Source organism: Canis lupus, chromosome X (assembly GCF_011100685.1).
Source record: "Canis lupus familiaris isolate Mischka breed German Shepherd chromosome X, alternate assembly UU_Cfam_GSD_1.0, whole genome shotgun sequence".
Taxonomy (NCBI): domain Eukaryota; kingdom Metazoa; phylum Chordata; class Mammalia; order Carnivora; family Canidae; genus Canis; species Canis lupus.
In genome coordinates this window covers 96,579,009-96,602,887 of record NC_049260.1, presented here as the reverse complement: position 1 = coordinate 96,602,887, position 23,879 = coordinate 96,579,009, and the positions used below count along the sequence as shown (strand labels likewise).

Below are 23,879 nucleotides of genomic sequence, written 5' to 3'. Positions count from 1 at the left end.
AATTAGGTAGAAAGGAAGCCTGGTGTATCTGTTATAACATCAGATAGCCGAAGTTTCTCTTTCTGTAAGTTACTTTTTTTTTTCCTCAGAAAAACTCACTTGGGAGTAATGCTGGTGGAATATTGGCATTAGAACAGGAGTGAAGGCTCTGAAATTTGAATCAATTGGAGGGCAAGGCCAGTCTTTATTGTGTATTTTCTGAGATATATAATTTCATCATTTTTATTTTTTTTATTTTTTTTTAATTTCATCATTTTTAAATAGTACGTATGGTAACTCACATTCAGAAAAGCACTGAGGGAAGTCCTTAGAAATCGTTTGTAATGCACATGTGAGCATGACTTGTTATTCATGTGTATGTAAACAGCTATCTTTAGGGCATTTGGAAGTCTTAAGTAGAAGCAACGTCCCCTCTGAGATCTATTTTACATTTATTTAGGAAAGCTCTTTGTCAGAACAAAGGGGAAAATTCAGCGTAACTTTCAGCTGAGTCGAAAATTCTGATTTTACCACAATTGTAGAAAATCGGGATTAGACATGTAGAGAGATTACAGAGCATCCAGCACAATTCCAGCACCCTGTGGGCATCTTCCTTAGTCTGCAGACACAAGAGGTTGGTATGTAAAACGAGAGAAATAGACTAGACAGTCCTCTAAGGGGCTTTCGCGCTCTACTAGTCCATGAATCTGTGACTGGTGAAATAGATTATTAGATCATCTTTTTAAATGAATTAGAGTAGAAGTTGAGAATTTTAGGATTGGTTAGTGAGTGTATCAGAGAGGGTGGTTTTGGCTTCAAATAATGAAACGTATCAGGATGAGCACTGGGTGTTACGCTAGATGTTGGCAAATCGAACTCCAATAAAAAAATATGCAAAAAAAATGAAACGTATCTAAATAGTTTCAACAATAGAGTCTCCTGATCTCACACAGTGAGATGATCAGAGGTAAGAAAGATGTCAGTGGATTTCCTTCTTGTGTCACACGGAGAAGAATGGGGTCCACTGCCCTTGCCTCCACCAGTCACTGGCAAAAGGGGAAATGGGATCACCAGAATGGATTCAGACCCTCTGGAACTGGGTCACCTTCCCTAAGCATATTGCCACCTAATTCTTTTTTTTTTTTTTTTTTTTTTTATTGGTGTTCAATTTACTAACATACAGAATAACACCCAGTGCCCGTCACCCATTCACTCCCACCCCCCGCCCTCCTCCCCTTCTACCACCCCTAGTTCGTTTCCCAGAGTTAGCAGTCTTTACGTTCTGTCTCCCTGCCACCTAATTCTTGAACCAAAATCAGGCTTCTCTTGGCAAGGAATGGAGGACTGCTGCATGGGCAGGCAACCGGTGATACCCTCCACACTCAGGACATTCCTGTTGTTTCATTCCTTGTACCACCTGAAACCTAGGATCACAAGGTAAATTAGGTAAACACATCATCCAGAAACCTTGGTCTATTTTCCCCTCTTATCTCCATCCCCCAAACATACATACGGCTATAAAATACTAGAAATGTGCCTATCTAGGGGGCTTCTTCTTCTCTCCGTGCCCCCACCTCACCCCAGAAATGCAGAAAGTAGTCAATTATAGTCAACTACAAAAATAAAATGGAACTGGGAAGGCCTGGAAAACTGGCCCAATGAATGAACCATTCTTCAGAGAGATTTGAGTGGATCAGGCTGTCAAGTTGTAGAGCAGGCTAACTTTCCATGATGCAAAATCCCACAGAAGGCAAGGAAAAGGAGCATTATTTATGGCAGTAAGGAAGGGTGTGAATGTGTTTCTGTGGAGGAGGGGGACGAAAGAGAGAAGATGCACATATATGATTCACTTGTGAGATATTTTTAACTTAAAATAGGACACTTAGTATTGCAATCAGTCAAGTCTAAACAACTTCTCTGTTTCTGTGTGGAAAATTTATGCTCAAAAGAGAATTCTTTGTCTAAATAGAGCAAACATATGATCCTCATCACCATAAGAAGGGTTCTCTCGCACATGGCATTTGCTGGCCATAATTGCCACAATAAATGCTACCTATCCCTTTCAGGCAGAGATGTAGAGTGTAGCCCATTGAAAAGGAGCCCTGGTAACCAAGAAACCGAATCACATTTTCCCTATGGCATTTCATTCCAAGCCTCAGTTTCCCTGATGGCCTCCCTTCCCTTTACACAACTTCAGCTTTGGATAAACAATAGTTTTGGGGCACCTGGGTGGCTCAGTCAGTTAAGCATCTGACTATGGCTCAAGTCATGGTCTCAGGGTCCTGAGATCGAGCCCCGAGTCTGGCTACTTGTTCAGCAAGGAGGCTGCTTGTCCTTTTCCCTCTGCCCCTCTCTGCAGCCCATCCTGGCTCTCTCAAAAAAGTAAATAAACAAAATCTTTTAAAAAGAAAAAAAACAGTAGTTTTGGGGATGGATAGGGAGTTGAGTGAGGCAGGGTGGGAGGTGGGTATTAGAAATTAGCAAGACTGGGAGAGAAAGCAGGCTTCGTGTCCAAATTATTTGGCAGCTTTCTTTGCAGCTTATTTCCTGTTCTGTTCTTAAAGCACCCTAAAGAGTAATTAGAATTTTTCCTCTTAGGCTGGCACAAAACAATGAGTCTGTAATGATCTCTACCTCAGTGTCCAGATTATGACCCTCCACCTTTATTAGGGGTCTGCTTCTCATAATCCCATTCCCTTAGTCTGGAATTATCTCTGCTGCTCCAGATCCCATTCCCCGTCCTCCTCACACCTCACCTTCTTCAGGGCACACTTCCCTGATGGTTCTAATCCTCACTGTTGTTTGATTCTCTTGCTAAAATTTAGTGTCACCACATTCAATATGTAATCTGTTCTCTTGTCAAACTGTATCCAACTAGTCTGCCAAGGTGGACTATATGTTCTTTGGGCATGCATAGCATAATGCTCAGCAGGCACAGTTAACAAGTCTACCAATCCCAAAAGGACAGTGTGGTGCAAAGTATATGGAAAAGTAGTGAGAGATGAAGTTATAGGTAAGTGGGGACGGCAGGGCAAAGTTTTATCCAGTGGACAATGGGGAGCCAAGAATAACATTAAGCAGAAAAGTACTTTTTAAAAATATCATTCTAGCTATTGCACAGAGAATTGAGTGGAGGGAAATGGTGTTAACAGGCAGGGAGACCACTTCAGAGGCTGTTAAAGTAATATAGGTGTGATGGGGACAAAACATACATATAAATGATCAGCACCTTGTCAAAAGACTTCTGTACAAATTAAATGGCTTTGCAATGTTTTTTGGATGTTCAGATGATGTTTCTTTGGGACACAACTCTGCTGACACTGACCATGAAGCTGCTCAGCTTTATGCAGGTTACAGAGGCAAGCAAGGATAATGGCCAAACTTAAAGTATCAGCAGTATGGATTAAGAAACCTAGACAGATTAGTGAAACTTTGATGCTGAAATCAAAGAATTTGTTGAATGGACTTAATTTTTGTTTTTTGTTTTTTTGTTCCTTTGTTTTGTTTTGTTTTTTTACACAACAATTTTTTTTCATTTTTTTATTTTTTATTGGTGTTCAATTTGCCAACATATAGTATAACACCCAGTGCTCATCCCATCAAGTGCCCCCCTCAGTGCCCGTCACCCAGTCACCCCCACCCCCCGCCCACCTCCCTTTCTACCACCCCTTGTTCATTTCCCAGAGTTAGGAGTCTCTCATGTTCTGTCTCCCTTTCTGATATTTTCACTCATTTTTTCTCCTTTCCCCTTTATTCCCTTTCACTATTTTTTATATTGGACTTAATTTTTGAATTATGGAAGTATAGGTATGATAGTACCATTCTCTGAGATAAGGAATATAGGAAGAGAAGAAGCAAGAGTTGAATGATGGGCCCAGTTCAGGACATGTGGTGCCGATGCAGGCAAATATATCTTGCAGGCAACTGGAAATGGGTCTAAAGTTCAAGGCCTGAAATGGAGGATGATTTGGGATTATCAATCCACACATGGTAACATCAAATAGGGCAGTGCATGAGATCTTCCAGGAAGGGTACAGAGATGGCATCAAAAAAAAGTGTAAGACCAGACTCCAAAGGCTCAAGAGAAGGCTGAGGAGTGGGAGGCCACAAAGGACACTAGACGGAAAGACCTGACCAGTAGGAGGAAAACCAGGAATGTGGGCAGTCAAAAAAGCCAAGGGAAATAAGCTTTTAAAAAGGAAGGGAATGGTTAATAACAACTGCTGCTTTAGAGGTCACATAAAAGAAGCTGAGTTTTTTTTTTTTTTAAGCCATTTGGTTTGACAGCATTCGTGACTTTGATAGGAGTGCCTGTGGTAGAGTGCTAATTAATTGGAGTAGGATTGCAGTGGTAGAGTGGGAGGTGAGGAAATGGGGAAAGTGAAAATAGATCACTTTTTTGAGATACTTGGCTGGGAAGGGGAGGCTCTGGCACTAAAGTAGATCAGCCACCAGGTGTGTGCAAATCAGCACCCAGATGTGGCAGAAGTGGACAAAGATGGCGAAAGCCGAGTGAACTCAGCTGAGTGAGCGCACAGAGTGTCGACCAGGAGGCAGCCAGTGTGTGGCACAGCTGCCCAGATGCTCAGCCTCGATGGCCAGGGTTTGCCCCATCTATTTAGACAGCTGTGGCAGATGGGGGACCTGTGTTTTCCATGACCATACTTAAGAACATGGGCTGTCTTCAGCCAGAAGGAAGAAAGCGGAGTCGGGAGCTTCATAACACCTTCCAAGAGCAAAGCCCCAGTTGTTTCTAGTCATACTTACAGTGATCCAGGTGAGCTTACACAGTGCTCAGTTTCATATTTCAGTACATCAAAATATATTGATGGGTGGAGGTGGAGACAAATGTCTACATGAGAGCACACAGAGTCTGCTGACAGAAACAGGAGAGAAAACAGAGGCCTTGCAGCATGACACGAAGATTTGAATCAGACCTTATGTGGAGCTTACTGACTCTAAGACTGTGTGGCAGCATCATACATTATCAAAAGGCCTTACAGAGTCCCCACTTGTTGAAACTTTTAGAGCAAATGTTGGATAGCAACAATCTATGACAGCTTGAAATATAAGCCTCTCTAGACTCAGGGAAATGAACCAACTGTTTTCTCCAAGTCCCCTCCAACTCTGAAGGTTGCTCTACAGAAATGTAACCCAACTCCTCAATTTCCTTGTTACTTTCCTGCATTTCAAAACCAAAAGGTCCTCAGCAGGGGAAGGTTCATCCATGGTAGCATAGTACCTTTGGAAACTGAGAAGTGATGTGGAGAACATTCTTTCTCTTCCTTGCTTTTGACTTCTGCACTTTTCTGAGGCAAATCTGAACCCTGGGAAGAATTAATCCTCAATAGCCTTCCCTAAACTTCAGTAAATCATGATGTCCTCCCTATAGTAATTCTAACTATTTAGAATTACTACCATTTATTAAGCTAATATTTATTAGCTACCATTTATTAGGAGCTTACTATGTGCCAGGAACTATGCTAAGCATCTTATTCACATTGTTCCATTTTGTTCCATTTTATCTCCACAACCCAACCACCCTTGAGAAGTAGGTATAATCATCTCCAGCTACAGAGGAGAAAACTGGTAGTCAAAATTATGGATTGTGCTATGACCATGGAGTTATGAAGGGATACAGCCAAGATTCAAGCACAAGTTTTCTGACCCCCAGTGTGCATTTTTCCGACTTCTACATTTTTGGTGACAATCAGAGAATGACCAAATATCATTGTAGTTAGTGGGTGACAAATGCTGTTTGGTTGAAGGATATGCTATTTATTCACAGAATGTGTGTTTAGTGGCACTTAGGAAATAGTTTAATAAAAACCTAATCATCTCAAGAAATGAAATTTGCTTTGACAATAAAATCAGCCATTTGTTCAAAATCAATATCCTTTTTTGATTTACTGAAATGTGAAACTGAATTCTCAGTATAACTGAAGCATAACTGCCCTTTGTAAGCACTGCTATAAACAACTAGGCCCTTCACTTCAGAAGATGAGTTGATTATGAAGAGATTGGGCTCTTTATTTCCGTTGCTGCTTTTCAATCATCCTGCTCTGGTAACTCACTTCCATCTCATGCCTGACTAGAATGGAACTGGGAGTTAGACAAAGTCTCTTAGTGTGATAGCAAATTTGAGAGCTAATATTCGATAAAGGAGGAAAGACTATCCATTGGAAGAAAGACAGTCTCTTCAATAAATGGTGCTGGGAAAATTGGACATCCACATGCAGAAGAATGAAACTAGACCACTCTCTTTCACCATACACAAAGATAAACTCAAAATGGATGAAAGATCTAAATGTGAGACAAGATTCCATCAAAATCCTAGAGAAGAACACAGGCAACACCCTTTTTGAGAGCTGACTTACTCCCTAGAGCCCATCTAATGCTCTCCCAAAATTAGCCCAATAGCAGATACACAAGGAACATGGACATTTTGTGTGCATAGACAATGCAGTTGACCCAATGTCCATAAGACATACACTTTCAGGTGTTTGTCTACAGTTTCCAATATATAACCAGTCCTTTCTAAATTTTTTTTAATTTATTTTTTATTGGTGTTCAATTTGCCAACATATAGAATAACACCCAGTGCTCATCCCATCAAGTGCCCCCTCAGTGCCCGTCACCCAGTCACCCCCACCCCACCTCCCTTTCCACCACTCCTTGTTCGTTTCCCAGAGTTAGGAGTCTCTCATGTTCTGTCTCCCTTTCTGATATTTCCCACTCATTTTTTCTCCATTCCCCTTTATTCCCTTTCACTACTTTTTATATTCCCCAAATGAATGAGACCATATAATGTTTTTCTTCTCCGATTGACTAATTTCACTCAGCATAATACCCTCCAGTTCCATCCACGTTGAAGCAAATGGTGGGTATTTGTCGTTTCTAATGGCTGAGTAATATTCCATTGTATACATAAACCACATCTTCTTTATCCATTCATCTTTCGATGGACACCGAGGCTCCTTCCACAGTTTGGCTGTTGTGGACATTGCTGCTAGCAACATCGGGGTGCAGGTGTCCCAACATTTCACTGCATCTGTATCTTTGGGGTGAATCCCCAGCAGTGCAATTGCTGGGTCGTAGGGCAGGTCTATTTTTAACTCTTTCAGGAACCTCCACACAGTTTTCCAGAGTGACTGCACCAGTTCACATTTCCACCAACAGTGCAGGAGGGCTTCCCTTTCTCCACATCCTCTCCAACATTTGTGGTTTCCTGCCTTGTTAATTTTCCCCATTCTCACTGGGGTGAGGAGGTATCTCATTGTGGTTTTGATTTGTATTTCCCTGATGGCCAGTGATGCAGAGCATTTTCTCATGTTCTTGTTGGCCATGTCTATGTCTTCCTCTGTGAGATTTCTATTCATGTCTTTTGCCCATTTCATGATTGGATTCTTTGTTTCTTTGCTGTTGAGTTTAAGAAGATCTTTATAGAACCTGGAAATTAGCCCTTGATCTGATATGTCATTTGCAAATATCTTCTCCCATCCTGTAGGTTGTCTTATAGTTTTGTTGACTGTATCCTTTGCTGTGCAAAAGCTTCTTATCTTGATGAAGTCCCAATAGTTCATTTTTGCTTTTGTTTCTTTTGCCTTCGTGGATGTATCTTGCAAGAAGTTACTGTGGCCGAGTTCAAAAAGGGTGTTGCCTGTGTTCTCCTCTAGGATTTTGATGGAATCTTGTCTCACATTTAGATCTTTCATCCATTTTGAGTTTATCTTTGTGTATGGTGAAAGAGAGTGGTCTAGTTTCATTCTTCTGCATGTGGATGTCCAATTTTCCCAGCACCATTTATTGAAGAGACTGTCTTTCTTCCAGTGGATAGTCTTTCCTGCTTTGTCGAATACTAGTTGACCATAAAGTTCAGGGTCCACTTCTGGGTTCTCTATTCTGTTCCGTTAATCTATGTGTCTGTTTTTGTGCCAGTACCACACTGTCTTGATGACCACAGCTTTGTAGTACAACCTGAAATCTGGCATTGTGATGCCCTCAGCTATGGTTTTCTTTTTCAATATTCCCCTGGCTATTCGGGGTCTTTCCTGATTCCACACAAATCTTAAGATGATTTGTTCCAACTCTCTGAAGAAAGTCCATAGTATTTTGATAGGGATTGCATTAAACGTGTAAATTGCCCTGGGTAACATTGACATTTTCACAATGATAATTCTTCCAATCCATGAGCATGGAATATTTTTCCATCTCTTTGTGTCTTCCTCAGTTTGTTTCCGAAGTGTTCTGTAGTTTTTAGGGTATAGATCCTTTGCCTCTTTGGTTAGGTTTATTCCTAGGTATCTTATGCTTTTGGGTGCAATTGTAAATGGGATTGACTCCTTAATTTCTCTTTCTTCAGTCTCATTGTTAGTGTATAGAAATGCCACTGACTTCTGGGCATTGATTTTGTATCCTGCCACACTGCCGAATTGCTGTATGAGTTCTAGCAATCTTGGGGTGGAGTCTTTTGGGTTTTCTATGTAGAGTATCATGTCATCTGCGAAAAGGGAGAGTTTGACTTCTTCTTTGCCAATTTGAATGCCTTTAATGTCTTTTTGTTGTCTGATTGCTGAGGCTAGAACTTCCAGTACTATGTTGAATAGCAGTGGTGAGAGTGGACATCCCTGTCTTGTTCCTGATCTTAGGGGAAAGGCTCCCAGTGCTTCCCCATTGAGAATGATATTTGCTGTGGGCTTTTTGTAGATGGCTTTGAAGATGCTGAGGAATGTTCCCTCTATCCCTACACTCTGAAGAGTTTTGATCAGGAATGGATGCTATATGGGCAGCCCGGGTGGCTCATCGGTTTAGGGCTTGCCTTCGGCCCAGGGCATGACCCAGAGACCCAGGATCGAGTCCCACATCAGGCTCCCTGCATGGGGCCTGCTTCTGCCTGTGTCTCTGCCTCTCTCTCTCTCTCAAGAATAAATAAATAAATAAATAAATATTTTTTTAAAAAAGGAATGGATGCTGTATTTTGTCAAATGCTTTCTATGCATCTATTGAGAGGATCATATGGTTCTTGTTTTTTCTCTTGCTGATATGATGAATCACATTGATTGTTTTACGAGTGTTAAACCAGCCTTGCATCCCGGAGATAAATCCCACTTGGTCATAGTCATTAAGAAGAATAATCTTCTTAATGTACTGTTGGATCCTATTAGTTAGTATCTTGTTCAGAATTTTTGCATCCATGTTCATCAGGGATATTGGTCTGTAATTCTCCTTTTTGGTGGGGTCTTTGTCTGGTTTTGGAATTAAGGTGATGCTGGCCTCATAGAACGAATTTGGAAGTACTCCATCTCTTTCTATCTTTCCGAACAGCTTTAGTAGAATAGGTATGGTTTCTTCTTTAAATGTTTGATAGAATTCCCCAGGGAAGTCGTCTGGCCCTGGACTTTTGTGTCTTGGGAGGTTTTTGATGTAACCAGTCCTTTCTAAATGTTCACTGGATCTTCTGTATACTTCCCAGCGGTTCCCAAAAGCATCCATTTGTCAAATGGTCCTAACAGGTGGAGGAAAGCATCATCCATGGTTATGAAGGAAAGACAGTAACTGGTTCTTTGAAGGAGGAAACTTTGGCCCCATGCATTTAATCTGTTCAGCCAGTCTACTAGGAATCCTACTCTTTCTCCCAATCATTTGATGCTGGACTTTGCTCCAGCATATTCTAACCATGTAGTAACCAACCTCTCTCCAAATGCCTCTTGTGACAGGAAACTCACTACCTTTTCTAGGCTGCTCATTCGATCTTTCAATGTCTCTGACTAAGTAGAAAGCTCCTCTGGGATACCTTTAACTTCAACTGTTTAGTGTTCCTTTAACTTTCACCATCTAGTCTTACTGCAACTCTTGAGGCTCTGTGTTATTAATCTAATCTGTTTTCTATGGAATAAATGTATTAGTGAACAAAGGACTACTATACTGGGCACTTTCATATATGTTATCTTGCTTATCTTCATGACAGTCAAGTAAGTATTATGTTTGCCTATTTTTAACAAATGTGAAAAACAACATTCAAAGAAGTTGAGTAACTTGGTCGAGCTCACAAAACCAATAAGTGACAGAATTGAAATTTGAACCTGGTCAATCTGATGCCCAAGTCCACATTATTTTCACCAAACTGCTATATCAAACTGCCTCTTATACATGATGGCCTTCTCAATATATGTGAACAACTCTCTCAGGCCTCCTAAGTCACATCCTTGATTCATTGAACTGCCTCTCACTTGGCATGGTTTTGAGTTCTTTTGCCACTCTCCTTACTCTTCTCTGACCATGTTCCCATTTATTTAATATCTCTTTGAAAGTGAGGTTTCCAGAAGTGAATCAAATAATCCAAATGTGCTCTAGCTCAGAGGTAGAATGGGGACCATCACAACCCTCTTTCTGTATTCTCTGTTTCTGTTCATTTTGCCTGGTGGTTTTCAGAAGACTTTTGCCAAAGGACATTTACTTCAAATAAAATAAGTCCCCATTTATAAAACTGATGCAAACAGCAGATTCAAACAAGATGTAATATCCCAGAACCTTCCCTATTCAGGCTCATGCCCACCCAATGGTAGTTCACATGGCGATCCCAAAGGCATTTTTGCAAAATGCTAAGGAAATAAAGCACATGGATTAAGAAGCCACAGCTGAAGTAAAATTGGGTTTTTGGACACTTTTGACCTATGATATGGTTACAGAGGGCTAAAAATTCACATGTCTCTCATCCCCATCTCCTCATTTTGTACTTGTACAGTTGGTTGTTTGCATCATAGTGCAGGATCTTATATTAGTCTGTATTCAATTCCATCTCATTAAGTTCGGTCCATATCTTGGTATTCTTCTGCCATTATCTAATATCTTCATTATCCTTCCCAACCTTGTGTCACCTATGGATCTGATGAATGCCTTCTATGTCATCTCTTTCATGATAATATTGATGGATAGATAGGCCAAGATGAAATTGTGGCACCACTAGACTAGTTATCTGTTAGATTGTGAACACATCTGTTTGAACTAGTACGTATGGGTTGTGATTCATAATGGAGCAGGAAATAAATATATTGGCCTATGACCAGCTTTAAGAAGAAAAGAATCAGAACACAAAACCTCAGAGTGCATCATGTGTAGTGAGGGTGAGTAAGTATTGTTTCATTAAACTTTTATTTCAATTGTATATCCTGGATAATGGTGTAAAATATAATTCCTACTGAGGGTCACAGTCAAAACAAGTTTGAAAGCCACCACCTTCATCTATATTTTCTTCAACTTATCCACAAAGAAACCTTAGCAAGCTGGCAACACTATTTAAAAGGGGATAAGAATCCCTGGACATAATTTGTTTCCAGTCATAGTATCCATAAACCTCACTTTCTCCTCTAAGAACTAAAAAACAGTGACTTAATAACACATTTGAGGGGCTTTTCCTAATGGACATCAGGTTTCCTCCAGGCAATTTGTAAGGCACATCTCCTGATTCTTCTTGAAGTCAGAATTGTGCTTACCCACCTGTAATCTTACAGCCCATCTTCTACTGCCCGCTATTTCTCAACAATCACAAAAAAAAAAAAAAAAATTGTTCTAAAAACCCATTTACAAGTTCTCTCTAAGAGGTCATTCTTCCTTGCCAGAAAACTTGAACTCAATTTAAAGAAGTTAGGTGCCATGTTACAATCCCTTCACTCATCTGGAATCTAGTAACTTTGAATCGGTGTTCTCTGTGGTCATTCTCCTTAATAGAGAAAACAAAACTTTTCCCTCTCTCGTCCAACAGCAGCATTACATTCTGCCCCGCCCCCCCCACACACAAGGCAATAGACCTCTACCTTCCCTGCTTGTCTTCCACATTCTGCATAACTGAAAAAGCCATTTTCTAGTGTCCTTAGACTTTTTTGCAAGCTTCAGATAAACTAACCACAACCGGATAGAAAGGGAAATATAAAGCCTCTTTCTCAAAATCTACATGTCCATTCAACTTTATACAAGTGGATTTAGCATTTTCTGTTGTTTTGGAAAATACATATATAATACATACATATATAATAAGGCATGAAAAATTACAGCAATCAGGGGAGAAAAAAAGGGGGAAAAACAAAAATAGTCGTTTTTGAACAGAAAAGGCACCTTCTTTTCCCTTCTTCAACTCTTGCCTGATGTTTCTCATTGTCTCTTCCTCTCTTCCTTGCCAACCCTTTCATGTCTACAGAATGTCCTCCATCACCCTGAGTGATACAGATGATATTGAAACTCAAGTTCTTCAGGGGTTACCTGCCTTTCTTTGTGCAGTTCCATCACTCTCCCACGTGCATACTGAAAGGGAACAGAATTAGATCTTTCAAATGAAGGCCATTATAAGTAAAATTCCCTGCAGAGACAGACTTCTAAATTTTGTGAAGCTCTGTAGGGAATCAAGAAAATCTGAATTATAATAAGTTTGCTTGAATAAAGGGATCTCCCAGTGGAAAAAAAAAAAGAAAGTTTATTTTAAAAGTTCTTGCCACCAGAGATGAAAATCTCACCACCTCCACCCCCAACCACACTCTCTCAATGCTTCAGTGACTATGGAACCTGTCTCACTGTCAAAGCAGAGAAGAGGTCTGTGACCACATTCCAGATAATTCAGACAGAGGGATACGTGGTAGAATTCTGGGAGGAGTGAGTTGCTGGTAAACAGCAAGACAGAGAAGGTAAAAGCAACTTCTCTGAGATACCTGTAAACACCTCTGCCACGAGCCAGCAATACCACTGGATAGCAGGCACAGCTGGATGAGAGTAAAAGAAAGGTGACAGAAGGGATAAGAGATTAGGAGTGGAGAATGGTTCAAACAGCGGATTAACAAGGCCCAGGGAGTAGTAAAATGAAACCAAAAAAGTTATGTGGTAGCCCTTGTGCCAACCATTTACTTTATTCTGCTTGGTCATTGCTAGTTTGACCAACTGAAGCACCCGCTTCTATAGTGACCACCAGCTAAAGGGTCAGATGCCATTAAAACTCGCACCAAGATAGACGAAATCCGGTGCGTGTGTTCAGCAGAACATTACACAGCCTCAAACAAGGAAATCTTGTCACATACTACAACATAGATGAACCTCAAGGACATTATGCAAAGTGAAAGAAGCCAATCACAAAACGAGAAATATTTCATGATTCCATTCATAGGAAGCATCCAAAGTAGTCAAAATCATTTAAATAAGAAGTCGAAAGGTGATTGCCAAAGGAAGGTGGGGAGAGGGAATTCGTTTTTCACGGGTAGAGTTTCAGTATTGCCAGATGAAAAAGTTCTAAAGATCTGTTGCAAACAACATGAATACATTTAACACTACTGAACTGTACACTTAAAAATGGTCGCGATGATAAATTTAACCATATGAGGTTTTTCCACAGCAATTATGATAAAAAATTCATAGAGCCCAAACTTCCGATGGATTTTCCCATTTTCTTTCACTGTTCTCACGCCTGGACACCATCAATTGTGCAGCAATCTACCTACTCAGCAATTGGTTGTTGCAGCAGTCCAAACGTAAGCATCCTAAATCAGCAATGTTCTGCTCTACTCATTGAGCCACGTGCGCGCAGTCAATCCCCATCAGTCACAGCCAGTCCCTCCTGCAGATCCGAAGGCTCATACTCCAAATGTAGAAATGAGAGTGGGGGAAGTGCTAGTCTCTACAGGGTAAAGAGGGAGCTCAGTCTACATCAACCACGGCAGGAAGGCACTGCTAACGTAGCCACACTCTTCTCAAAGACCTCAATATATCAGTAATTTTAAGTGGGAAAGCATTGAAAATAGAAAGTGATGGCTACTAAAAATGAGCAAACTTCCTAACAGATGTGTTTATAAGCTTGGAACATTTTCTTTTCTTCGGGATTACTGGGGCATATTTTACTAATGTTCTCTAATCACCTATTTCCTTTTGACCAAGGAAGCATGTCTAGTAGAAAAAGCACAGACGATCCTGAGTGTGAGTCCAGATTCTGCCACTTATTAGCAGTGTGTCCTCAGGCACATTCCTAAAGGTCTCGGAGTCTGAGCTTCCTGAACAGTATCAAGTAGGATAAAAACTCACGTTGTCTCCTAAGGCTGTTGTGATAGTGAAACAAGAAAACAAATGTGAAAGAACTTTGGCTTTTGAAAGCCACTTGCCACTGCAAATCGTTGGTGCTGATCAGAACTGAAGAGAGAGGTCATGTGGCCTTACAGGTAACCGTGGCTTTTATGTGTTCATCTGCCACACCAGTTAGCGGGGTGGCATATGGAAAGAAGGTGGCAGAAACCTCAATATAAATAGCAATCAAATTATTCTGTCACAGAGCTTGAGATGGCAGGTGATGTTGTTCAGATTTGATAGCAGCACCAAGAATCATTGAAAAAAAATTTCTTTAAGAGTCCCTATTGGCTCTCCACATTACTCACCTGTAAATGAGTGATCCGTTTGAGTTTATGCCTGAAATTGCATAATGATGCTAAATAAACACTACTTTTCATTGCCATTTCTATATTCCAGAAAAAGAACATCTATTTTTGAATCATTTATTCTGTTCTCCTCTGAAATACGGCAGTATAGAAAAAATAAATCATTTTTGTCTACTTGTTGACCCAAAAGAGGTTTCTCTATAATTTCAGATTCAGCACTACACTTGGAAAACAAACACTAGAATTTTAGAGCTGGTTAATTATTCCTCCTTATGAAGGCTAATTCAATAAATGACCCAATTGTTGATTAAGTGTCCTCGCTTTTTTTCATGTGAAAGCACTCGGAAAAGTATGAGCTGCTTTACAAATATAAAGGATGATGTAAGATGTTAATTGGCATCTTCAGGAAATATTTTCTGTTGATTCATCATGCACTTGCTAAAATGGGAGGACACAAGAACAAAATAAGTCTGCAAGGTGGTTATTCTGATTTTGTAATATCTGTGGTTATCAGTCTCTAATTTAAATGCATTCCTGGATAATGTTATTTATTGCTCGTTCAGTTCAAAACTACTCTCCTCGCCCTGTGAAATGCAGGAGAATACTTTCTGGAATTGGAAGGGAGAGCCAAACTTTTCTCTAAGCCTTTCACGGAGAGTGCAGGAGACAAATTCAGGCCTCTAGGGTAGACTCTCCTTCATAGTTATACCAATATAAAAAGTCAGTAAAGCGTAGTGGTTGGGAACACAGACTACCTGGGTTTGGATCCTAGATCCACCACTTGCTAGATGTGTGCCCCCAGGAAAAATTCTTTATCTATAAATGGCAATGATGATGTTATATTCCTCTATAGGGAAGTTGTGAGGATTAAATGAGAGAAAATGTATATAAATCACTTAGCAAAGTACCTGGTTCATAATGCTCAGTAAACGAGTAGCAGTAGTATTTGACCCTCCATCCACATAACAGAGAATTGAACTGCTCATTTACAAAACCAAGACCAAAAGGACCAAGAATTTTGGAACTGCTATAGAAATCGTTGCAATCTTTCCTTCTGTCCCTTGTACATAAGTGTGCCTTCTGCAAAAGAGGCGTGCACATACCTATAGATGAGTTTGATGGGTTGTAACCAAGCATGTGCTCCAGACACTGGTCTTAGCCTGCTGTAACCTTCACAGAACGCTTCATCTGCCTAATGCTGATGTGGCACAAATCTAGATCACCTACAGGATGCTCACTGTAGTCATTGAGTGGTGCCCCAAATCCTTCATTTTCTTTCAACTTCCAAAAAGTGTCATGCTGACTATGGAGCTAAGGCTGGAATGTAGTGTGAGTTTCATATGTCTATGATTTTGATGTGTATAGATTTTAGATCATCTTCCATCTCTTTGAAATCAAAAGGTAAAAGAGCAGCTCATTCTGTATAGTGGCCTGCAGCCATCCTAGGTAGGTCAACTTCACAAAAAAATAAATATGAGAGTAGATAAGTAAGGAGACAGAGTTTATCTAGGTCAATATGGAGAATATGACTCTCCCAAGACAAAACAAGAGGCTCCCAGCTACATGGGAAATCAAAAGGAAAGAAGTTATAAGGCTGACATATTCATTAAAAAATGCAGTATATCCTAGGATTTTGAAGCAAGTCTAGCATATGAGTGGCTATGTCTATCCTGTGTCCCTTCTGTGTTATGAAGATATTCAGGTTCCAAGCATGTCAACCAGTTTTGAAAGATTCTAATATGTAAAAACCCAAATTTAACAAAATAATAAACTGGGGAAACCATTGCAATAAGATGGTACACAGAGTTCCTTTAAATATCATTTCCCTTCTCCAAATTCATTTATATACTCTTTTTTTAACTGCATTTTTCAGGCCTGCACCTCTAAGGAAAAATCACAATCAGAGAATAATAACCTATTATCAGAGATATTTGCATTGCTCCCTCCAAAGCGACAGCTCGGGTTGTTTATATAAGAAGTGGAGAACAGCAGGCCAACATCTTCAACTCCAGCATATCCAAATTCTGCTGAAATGTCTGCACACAAGCAAATAGCCAGAGTTGTCAGGGGCCTTAAAATAAAAGTCAAGTACCGTGCTCAATGCTATATCGAAAACATAATTTATCACATAAATAAAACTCCCTCAGCAGTGTCCTCTTTCCACACAAAGGACAATGGCACGTTAGCTCTTATTAAAACTATTAAGCACCAGAGGAAAAGCATCTTCAAAGTTCAGGGAGAGTCACAAGATGCAAAGCTTGCAAACTACTTTTGAACCACTCTGTCTTCCACACATTTTGCTCGGCAGGCGCCATGACCTGAAATAAACCTGAAACTCTCTAAGATACGGAAATATCTGGTTGGTAAATTCAGTGGTTAGCATCTAGGGCTGATACAGCCAACATCCTGGGCTAAGTCCTAACATAAGCCAGTTGGCCTAACTGTATTTCAGGCCATACCTTTGAACACAGCTGCACTCTCTATTAACTACGGGAAGGGAGAGTATATGAATCATTGCCAACCCATCTTTGTTAAATGGAAACACAATTCAGAGAAAGTTCTGTTGGCTGTCATCAGGAGTGTCATCTTTCCACGCAAAGGTTAGTATATTCGGGAAAGTGAGCACAGGAACATATAAAACATTTACCAAGAGGCCACACCTGTTGAGAGGTGTTTACCTTGAGCTACATAAGAGAATCGATTCTGAAGGAGCGATCCCAATGTCTGACAGGGAGACAAGCAAGAGGGAATATAAAAGATATTTAGTAATAAATGTATTTTTACTTATAAGCAAGTGTTATTATTTATAAGTAAACTCTGAGCACATAGGGAATGCTGTCATGGGCCAACCTTCTAGACCATTTAGTGCAGAATTCTGTCTCCCAAAGAAGGCATGTGGGAGAGTGGCATGATCCATCGTGAAAACTTCCTCAGAAATCACAAGAGTGAAAAGTTTCTAGAGAATAATGACATCAATATGGCAGTTCCAGACAGCCAGAGAAGCTCTGGATAAAGCCGGTCACAACTCCCTAGAGTCCAGGCGCAGTGGATTTATGTCACATGCGTGTTTTCTGGACATGGCAGCTTCGCCGGCCAGCAGGTAATGCAGAAGATGCTGGGGACTAATAACTCCTCTGGTTCTCTGCCAGTTCTTGTTCGCCTTTACCAGTTTTCTTTTTTTTTTTTTTTAATTTTTATTTATTTATGATAGTCACAGAGAGAGAGAGAGAGGCAGAGACACAGGCAGAGGGAGAAGCAGGCTCCATGCACCGGGAGCCCAATGTGGGATTCGATCCTGGGTCTCCAGGATCGTGCCCTAGGCCAAAGGCAGGCGCCAAACCGCTGCACCACCCACCCAGGGATCCCCTTTACCAGTTTTCGATCACCACCGGCTCACGAGGGGTGTTGCTCTTCCTCTGTCCTTGTAAGAGGCTTGGCGCTGTCTCAAACTCCAGCGGGGGGGGGGGGGGGGCCAGAAATCACAGTAGTGTTTTTAACAGAGAGAATTTAATCTCGGGAATGGGCTGCCCGGGTTTTAGAGGATTGGAAGAAGAGGTTGAAATAACACCTGCGGGAACCGGACCTGGAAAGCTGGAGAATTCCATCCACGGAGGTGGCACCCACCCCTGCAGCTGCCTCTGGTGCCTCGGAGGTGGCAGGACGGGCCTGATGCTCATAGTCGGGAGCTGGAAAGCGGAGAGCCCCGGCGGGAGCAGAAGGCGAGCAGCAGGGAACGAGGCCCCCGCCCCCGCCAGCCTTCCAGAATCGCTTGGTTTCCCATTTTGTCAAGACCTATCAGAAATGCAGCTGGCAAAAGAGAAAGGCGGTTAGCAGAGTCCCCACCCCAGCCCCACGAAGCAACGTGCGAAGGGGTGAGCTTGGAGCAGCGAGGCGGTGGCTTAGGAACGAGTCCGCCGTGCAATGGGGTGTTTGATTTCCACGTCCTTGTTGCCGGAGCCACTCGGCTGTGCTTACGGTTTGGATGAAACGTTAATTGGAGTGGACTGTTTGCCACAGAGGATTTCAGCATTCGTGAATCCGTAAAGAAGGTGTTATTGGGAAACCTCAACCGGAGCCGCACGGCGTGTTTTCGAGAGTGATTCTGACTCCCCTCTTGTTGAAGCTCGGGTACTCAATATTCATCACCATTTTTTGCTTTTGTTCAGGCTCAAGTCTGCAGCCTGCTTGCTTCCTTAAATGATTCTGTACACATGGTAAGTGGTCAGGTGGCCAGTCTCCAGAGTTCTGGAAGCATGAAGCCTGAGCTGGGCCATCTGTTGAGTGCGTGCTGTTTTGTATCACACACAGGGAAGTGGTGGGCAAAACCCAGAAGCACACTGGAGGCCTAATGAAAATAGGACCAGTTAAATCTTTCCTCTAAATGTTCATTAGGCCATCTGCTCTTATTAGTATCCTTATCATTTGGAAACATTACAGAGTTAAGATAAGAGAGACAATTTGTGTAAAGCTGGTCTAACTTGAAATGAACTTTTGAGCCGAGCCATCATGAGTTGTGATGTTTTCTCCTGCCATTCAGAACCCTGCCCACTTATATCTCAACATCTCCATGGTGCAATTTTTTAATAGTTCCTTCCTGAATATTATACCAGAAAGGAGGCTTAGTGATAGCTACAGAAATGAAAACATAATCTTGGAGTGGCTGATCAATGAAATCAGACCATTTCATAAAAGCTGTGCAGTCATACTTCTGGCCTGTAAATTGCTTTAGATGCCAAAGGGAATTGGAAGCTTGGTCTGTTCTGTCGAGCCAATACTATAATATTAACAACCTGCAACAGACAAGTTTCTGCAACTTCTCAGTGGGAAGAAACTGCAGAATGACTCCAGGAGCTTCTTCTAAGACCTTGGCTCCTTTACAGGCAAAGCCTTGGCTCTCAGGAGCACAGGAGCCCCGCTTCCCCCTGCTGAAGACCGACAGTGGTCCTCTCCTTCCCGAATTCACTCAGAATGTATGGCCTTATCACCTGTCCTCAAATTTTTTTTTTAAGGATACCCTGGTCTGTTCTCTAGTTGTCTTGCCTTCTGTGTGCATGTCTCCCACAGTGCTGGATACACAGGAGATACGTCCTGAATACATGTAAAATAAAAAGGAAACAGAGACTCGAAAGGAAAAAAAAAACAAACAGTAAAGCTTTCATGTTCCTCTCCCCACCCAGGGAAGTGGTGAAAGGGTTAAGTTTTTTGACTCTAATGATGAAACCCAAGATACAGACAGACACAAACAGTCAATCGGCAAGTAGCGTCATGTACAATATGTTCTTCTTACAATAACAATCAAATTTACAAACAAATTAGCTGTGGAGTCTGAAGGACATTTTGTAGTTCTCACACTGGGCCTTCATCTCCTGCTGATAGATGACTTTGACTGGAAATTGAAACCTGGAAGTGGTTAAACATTCTGTGTATTCACAAGTGCCATTTCCAAAATTGAGGCTTCAGAGAGGAGATGCAAGAAAGGGTCGACGGAAACCCAGAGCAATTATGCCTGTTATTAAGATGAGGTAGTGGCAATTACACAGCAGACTCAGAGAGAGTGTGTACGTGCTGATTGCTTGGAGGGAGCCTGCAAGAACAAACTTTTATAGCACCCATCAGGCCTTGGGCCTCTAGAGGCCATACAGATTTTCAGCCACTCTGTCAGTGTGCTTTTGGACAGAGCTTATGGCCCCAGGAACCATCTTGGAAGGGATACATGCTTGTTTTCTTGATGAGCTTGAATGAAACTCTTATATAACAGAATGGCTTCATTCGCTGTTTCTTTCCTCTAGGATAACCATTTTCAAGCTTCTTGGTGTCAGGACCCCTTTGCACTCCTAAAAATTATCAGGAACCTCAAAGAACTTTTCTGTCTGTGGGCTTTATCTATAAATATTTCAGTCAACCACTGAGTCACCCAGAGACCCCCCCGATCTTTTTTTAACACAAAGATATGCTAGCCTCTAAACAACCACACTGTACACTCATGAGAAAGTATAAAAAGGGGGATCCCTGGGTGGCTTAGCGGTTTAGCGCCTGCCTTTGGCCCAGGATGTGGTCCTGGAGTCCCAGGATCGAGTCTCACGTCAGGGTCCCTGCATGGAGCCTGCTTCTCCCTCTGCTTGTGTCTCTGCCTCTCTCCCTCTCTGTGTCTCTCATGAATAAATAAATAAAATCTTTTAAGAAAAGAAAAGAAAGTATAAAAGGCGAATAATATTATTAAAAAAAATAGTTTGACCTCACACACCTCCTTGAAAGAGTCCCAGGGATCCCCAAAGTGCACGAACCAAAAGGGGAATACCATATGTTCCTCAATCCTAAGATACCATGGGTCATAAGACATAGCATCAGTTTGACAACTTTGGATGGTAGGGGAGAAATGCTCCATTAAATATATGCAATGATTTTTTTTAAAGATTTTATTTATTCATGAGAGACACAGAGAGGCAGAGACCCAGGCAGAGGGATAAGTAGGCTCCCTGTAGGGAGCCCGATATGGGACTCGATCCCAGGACCCTGGGATCACAACCTGAGCCGAAGGCAGACACTCAATCACTGAGCCACCCAGGTGCCCCTGTATGCAATGATTAGTAAGACACATTCTCACTCCGGAGAAGTTAAAATATGAAAGAAATAGCAAATACACTTCTTAAGATTGAGGAAATATGGCAATTCCCACTAACCTCAGTGGATCTCTGGAAACCCAGATTTACTGACTCACACATGTTGATGAAAAATAGTTTTTCTTACAGCCTATTTGTATTTCATAATATTTAAATGCTTTCATGAACTGAAAATGTTACAATCAATGAGACACTAATGTTTTCATTCAACAAACAAATTTGCCAACTGTAATACCAGATAGTAGGAATACAAAAATGAAAGAGACCTCATCCCTGCCCTTGAGGACTCACAGACCTAGTACAAGACATAGGAAGGCAAACATATATTTATAGTATAAAAAAGACACATTAGATCTGAATGAGTCATGAAGCTGGAAGCAGCTTGAAGTACCCAAAGATGGGGCACTGGGTATTCAAGAATGCTTGAGGTTAATCACTAAGTTTAAGTTATTGGTCATCCTCTTCACAAAGGGCTGCCCTAGTGGACTTTGCCATATGTGTCAGTCACTTTCAGACATTATTTCAATTTAATTTAATTTTGCAAACACTGGTGATCTATCCAGAGACATAGAACTAGAAATTTGTTAGAACAGTTTAACCGTAATGGTATAGTCAGTAACACTGGTCAGGAACAAAACCTAACAGAACATTTTCGTCCTTGCGATTAGATTAAGCTGAGAGAAACAGAAACCCAACCCCCCAACATAACGGTGACATAAGCACTACTAGCAGCCAGACTAGATGTATAGTGCAGGACTACGGTGGCAGCTCCATGAGATCATCTGGGACCCAGGCGTCTGCCATCCCAACACATAGCTTCTGTTTTCATGGACACCTCATGGTCCAAGACATCTGCTAAAATTCTCAACCAATATATTCATATTGCAGAACAGAAGGAAGGGCAAAGAGGCTCCTTCCAGTTGGGTCAGCTCTCCTCATGCAGCCATTGAAAGCATCAATTTAAAAGTTTGGATTCTTCAAAAAAAAACGGGGGGTTGCCTAGGTGGCTCAGTGAGTTAAGCATCTGACTTTTGATTTCAGCTCAGGCCATGATCTCAGAGTTGTGAGATCGAGGCCCCTGTCTGGCTCCACACTGGGCTTGGAGCCTGCTGAAGATTCTCTCTTTCCCTCTCCCTCTGCCCCTCCTCTGCTTCTCTCTCTCTCTCTCTCTCTCTCTCAAAAAAAATAATAATAATAAAAATAAATGAATACAAATGTGGATACTTCCATACTTCTCTAACATCTTATTGCCTTGAACTATATCACATAGCTACAGAGAATTGCAAATAAGACTGGAACATCTTCTGTTGTAGATAACAATGTGTCCAGATTAAAAAAATAAATAAAATAGGAGGCGGTGCCTGAGTAGCTCAGTCGGTTAAGCATCTGCCTTTGGCTCAGGTCATGATCCCAGGGTCCTGGGACTCAGCCCCACATCTGGCTCCCTGCTCAGTGGGGAGCCTGCTTCTCCCTCTCCCGTTCCCTCTGCTTGTGTTTTCTCTCTCTCTCTCTCTCAATCCCTGTCGAATAAATAAATAAATAATCTTCCTTTAAAAATTGGGGATTTACTACTAAGGAAGAAAGAGTAAATGGATGATCGAGTAGGCCTAGAACTAGTAGTCTCTGCCACAGGCATCTTAGTAACCATAAATTTAACATTTTGTTTTGACCCTGATACTGTCTAAGCTGCTTCAAATTTATAAAAGCCATCTAGAGAAAGTTTGGTTTTCTGCAGTAGAAAAGCAAAATGACACCTCTCAGAATGATGGCCCCTATTGATCTTGCTTTTAAAAAGTAGAAATTATTAGCACATGAAATACACCAGGAGTGCCTTGAAGCTTTTTGCTGTTTGTTTTTTGCTTTGCTTTGTTCCCCTACTACCAAAATGTTTTAAGAACATTGGACTAGCTGTAATTTTAATCTGTAGGTTCTGCAGCACAATGATTCTAAAGATCAGTCCCACTGTAACTCTTGATTAGAATGATCCTGACTATTCATCTGCAGTGAATAATGTGACTTAAATGCCCGTTTTTCTGATTCAGCTATGAAGACAGACTGTGCTGATGCATTTGACCAAAGGTTGAGAGGTTCCTCAAACTCTCCAGCTGCTATTCAGAGAAACACAAGAGTGTGGATCTGAGAAAATGGGAAATAATTTGCCGGTTGACAAGTCCATGTAATCCTGGTGTATTTCATCTTCTAATAATTTCCACTTTTTAAAAGGAAGATCAATAAGAGCCGTCACTCTCAAAGGTGTCATCCTGCTTTCCAACTGCAGAAAAGCAAACTTTGTCCAGACGGCTTTTTCCCTCTTTTATAAATTTGAAGAAGCTCAGACAGTATCAGTGTCAAGAAATGAGAAGGCCATTTGAAAACTGACAAAAAGTGATGCTAACAATCTGGAGTTGTCAGCTTTTAGAAGCATGGGGAAACCTAACGTGGAGTTGGCAGGACACCTGGCACAGAGCACTCAGTCCCGTCACTGGATCTTCCCCAGGGCTGGCATACTACGGAACAGATAATCATACATTTCCTGGAAATTCCTACTGAAGAGGCCTCAGAGATCACAATCAAACAGTCGTTTTTCAAATGAGCCATAAGGCTGAAAATGTAAAGAACGGAGATTAGAAGTGTCATGTTTGGGATGGGAAGACAGGGCCTTTTGGGAAACCACTGGTTTCTGCAGCATAAACTTCAGGAAAAGAAGTTATTAGCACTTGGTGGCAATTGTAAAGCATAGTAGCAGGCATGCTATATGTTTTTGAGGCTTTTTCATGACAGTTGATTTCTTGAAATGGATAGAATGAAACAGAAATAGTCTACCACTCTGTGTCACCGGCAACCGCTTGTGGATGCTGGAAAACGAAGGAAATGAAGT

At 41.3% G+C, this 23,879-nt stretch overlaps 1 protein-coding gene across 1 annotated transcript in view; it reads left to right on the top strand.

Moving 5' to 3' along the window:
* TENM1 (teneurin transmembrane protein 1) overlaps positions 1-23,879 on the top strand; it is a 790,607-nt gene that overhangs the window by 717,710 nt on the left and 49,018 nt on the right. The window lies entirely within an intron of this gene.